This window comes from Lynx rufus, unplaced genomic scaffold (genome assembly GCF_022079265.1).
Source record: "Lynx rufus isolate CCGP_SWC_20201006 ecotype Redwood Valley unplaced genomic scaffold, mLynRuf1.p SCAF_30, whole genome shotgun sequence".
Taxonomy (NCBI): domain Eukaryota; kingdom Metazoa; phylum Chordata; class Mammalia; order Carnivora; family Felidae; genus Lynx; species Lynx rufus.
The window spans coordinates 6,168,740-6,173,230 of record NW_025814846.1 but is presented as its reverse complement, the minus strand read 5'-3'; positions in this window follow the sequence as shown (position 1 = coordinate 6,173,230).

Here is a 4,491-nt window from a genome sequence, read left to right as displayed (position 1 = left end):
AAAACTAGTTTTATACACACACACACACACACACACACACATTAATCAAACCCTATCAGTTATCATCACTCTATAGATGAAATAGAGGCTCTGAAGTTAAGTAACTTGCTCAGGGTCACACATAGTGGAACCAGAAATCTTACCCTGTTCTGTGTGATTCCAAGTTTGTGCTTTTTCATATTGTGCAACACTGTCAAGACCAGTTCAAGTAAAGAGTGAGACTTTCCCTGGTACATCCCCTTTGTCCCTTACACAGCCATTACCTTTCACACCCAGACTGTTTCTTTGCTTTAGGGACTAGAAAGCGGAAGTGGAACCCTTCATGTTCTGTTCTGGGATATTTCCGGACTGACTCAAGAGTAGCTATGTGTCCTGCTAGGTCATGGGCTTTCACTGACCACAGAGGTTGAGAACCCTTGAGCAAACTAAATTTTTCTATCTTGTTGGTCTGGGAGCAAAGCAGAAGTGGCAAAAGCTGACAAGGCCTAGCTGAAGCAGAAATGTTGAAATTGACACAATAACATGCTATTATGAACATAATCAATATAAATGTTCTAAACTTAATTCTGCTCCTTATGCTTATATATTTTACTAACGTATCCCTAATTTTAGAAGTACTAAGTACTCTTCCCTTCCCTTTTCTCCCTTCTTTTAGGTGCTTCATTGTGCTGCTCTCTCCTTTTTATCCTTATAGTCAAATATCTCCGTAAATTTCTTTGTGGCTCATAGCTGGATTGTTACAAGCTTTTCCTCATGGACCTAGCTATATTAAATTTAGCTTTAAATTTACACCGAAAACTCCATGTTGGCAATCTTTTCTTAGTTCTCAAAACTTCACGAACTCCTCCTCTGAACTTAAATATCCCAGATAGTCTTATGGAAGACAAGTAGAAGTGGATGAAACAAATATAACTTCCTTCTAATTATTATCTGCTAGAATGTGAGCTGCATGAGGAGGGATTTCATGTATTATGTTTGCTGATATGTTTCAATGCTTGAAAACTATTGAGGGCTCAGTAAATATTTGTTGAAGGAATGAATTAATTAATAGATGAACACTTTAAGATATGATATTTTATTATCTTCCTTTCTAGTGATCAAATAGGAAATTAAACATGCCCTTAAAGCTTAGAAGTCATATATCCTAAATAAGAATACAATGTTTCTAAAAAATCCAGTTTGTAAAGTTACTTACTGCTAGAGTTTGTTCTTTTCTTCATGTACTCATTCATTCAGTTGTTGAGTGCCTACTATGTGTCTTAACCTGAACTGGTGTCAGAGTACAAAAATGAGTACAAAATATTCTTGCTTTCAGAAAACCCAAAATTCAGAGCGAGGCATAGATACAAAACTAATTAGACTTCTAGGATGCATACAATAAGTGTCATGTTATACATACCCAATAATCCAGACGTGGAAAGGGTGGGGAAAGTGAAGCATAGCTTCACTTAGCAAGGATGCCTCCTTCTCTTAATAGTCCTTCTCCAGGCCTTTTCTTCTCTATAATATATAATTCCAGTTCCATTAACCTTGATTCACAGGTCATGATCTCATTACCTTGAGCAGTTTCTGAGAGCCTTTATTAAGTTTTCTTCCTAGTGGCTATTCTAGTAAGCCATGATAATCAACCCCATGACTGGGAAGTTGGGAAATTAAAGGATTCTCAGAGGGTGTGCTGACAGAGATGGAAAAATGCTGTTGGTGACCTAATAGTATAATCATCTCTCCACTTCCCCAGATTATGGAGCAACTAGGATGATGTAGCAATAGGGCAAATTTGGGAATGAGAGAGAAGGTAAGAGAAACAACCAAAACAGAATTAAAAGGAGTCACCAGAATTCTTAAAGTTTAAGTCACTACCACTTGTACTTCTTTGATTGTTTTGATCACTTTCACCTAGATGAAGAGTGGTGATATTAAATTTATTACTGTGTTACTTTGTAAAACTGCTCCTTGCTGGCACTATTTAAGATAAGTCAGGAAGACAAAGATCTATAGACCCAGCTACCTATGGGAAAAGTAGCTTAATGGAACTGCACTGGTGCTGTATCATATGAAGGGATACAAAGTGTTAAACAGTGAATGCTGCTTTGTTTCCAACATACACAGACCATATAACAACTCAAACACAGCTGTTGCCCATCTCCACTTTGGAAGCCATTGCAAGGAAGTATCTCAGAGTTTTGTAGTTAAAGCTACTTCTTTTTTTCTGTCTCCCTTTAAGTCTTATGGTCTCTAAGTGAGAGTTATACATTAATGAAAATGTAAAAAAACAAGAAATAAAAAAAGCACTTTCAAAAGTGCTTTATTTTTCCAAAGGCCTGATAGTTGGTACTCAGAAGAAATGTATACTCCTCATATTATTTTGGGCCACATATATTCATATTGCTGGTTGGAAGGTGCTTCAAAAGTTGGTTTTGTTCCAATTACTTCAGGGTAAGTTCTCAACTTTATGGATTCAGAAAGTCACTATTATCACATCTGATGAATGGTGTAAAATCAATCAAATATGTAAAGCAGTATTTCTCAGTATTGCTTAAATTTTAGAATCATCTAGTGGAATGTTTAAAGTCTCAATGCCCAGATAGTACTTCAAACAAATTAAATTGGAGTCTTTAGAAGTATTCCCAGACATCAGTGCTTTGTAAACTCCCCAGTGGATTCCAATATGCAGCCAAGTTTGAAAACCACTGCATTAGAGTAATCATTGTGTAAACCCAAGTGTCATTTAAATTACTGTGATGACAGATATAATTAGCAAGATTTCCAGGAATTACAACTTCTTTCTTTCTCCTTTTTGGTATGAACATACATAAGAAATACTATCCTGGGAAATCAAACTAACTGCTACTCTTAATGGGCATGTGATTAAAGTGTATAGTCAGTGGCTCCCAGGTATGGGAAGAATTCTTATGATTTGAGAAAGTGCATAAATAGATTAAAGGGAAGGGGAGATCTTGGAATTAGATAACAGAAGCCAAATACCCTCCCATCCTATGAGGCTCTAGCATTGCTATTATTTAACACTTTCCTGTATGTAAAGGTACACAACCACATTAATCAATTCTTTGGTAAATTTCCTACTCTATTATTTCCTTCTGTGATTTATTTCTTTAATGGAAACCAATGCTACTTAAAATTTTATTTTAAGAAATTCATTTCCTAGTCAACTTTGTTGGTATCTATATCTATCTATATCTCTATCTATATCTATATCATAATATATGCAATAACTGTGCTCATTATGCTAAGATAAAATTAGAATAGGAATCTTTTGGGCTCCTATTGTACTCAGATTAAGCTCTCACTTTTACAGATCATCACCACGGTGTGGGATAAATATATATATATATATATATATTTAAAGAAATATATATATATATATTTAAAGAAATAAATGAGTATGTGGAATTTAAGAAACAAAATGGATGACTGTGGGGAATAAGCTTAGGAATTCCCTGTGCTTGCACCAATGGGTTAACAAACAGTAAAGAAATATAAAGTAACAGGATGAATGCATCCATGATTAGTTAAACAAGATTAGGTAAACAGGGCAAAGGTCCCCAGTATAGGACAAAAGTATAGGAATAGGAAATCTCAGGATGGAAGCATCCAAAATTAGGTAAACAAGATTAGGTATTCAGGGCAGAAATGCCTCCCAATTTAGTACAATAGCAGAAAGCTGCTTTCACAGGAAGGAAGGACTAAAATAAGTAAACAGGGCTATAGACTGCAGCAGGGCAAAGTTGCCCAAAGTTGAGCTAATTAACAAAAGAAAGGTGCCTTGCTGACCCTGAGGTAGCATGCTCTGTCTTGTCCCCTAGGCTAGCTAAGATAAGCAGGCATGTCCCTTCATGCCTGCCATAAACAACCATCTGCCCAGCACCAGGACTTTATTTTTGTATTGACCCAAACCCCTAACACCGCATTTCTTCAAAGCCCCCTTTCCCTGACACACATGAGTTAATGTTCATGGTGGTCCTATTGTCTCTTTGTGCATGTCCATCACACTTGTAAGCCCTCTGATCCTAATAAAAATGGAGCAAGAACCCTTACTCAGGACTCTTTTCTCCTCCAGGACATTAGTCTCTCTTGCATTTCAAGCCTGTGTCCGCTCTCTTGATGGACAAAAGAGAACTCCAGATCCAGAGTCTATGACAGATGAACACATGGGAAGGGGGAGAAAAAAAAAGAAGAGAAGGAAACAAACCACAAGAGACTCTTAATGATAGAGAACAAACTGAGGATTGATGGAGGGAAGTGGATGGGAGATGGGCTACATGGATGATGGAAGAACACTTGTGATGAGCATTGGGGGTTGTATGTAAGTGATGAATCACTAAATTCTACTCTGAAACCAATATTGCATTATATGTTAACTAACTAAAATTTAAATAGATTTTTAAAAAGAAATAAATGAATACTGGGAGGCAGACAAAAGGAAATAGTTACTAGCATTTCAATCAGAAAAAAAAAAGTAGACTTTTTTTC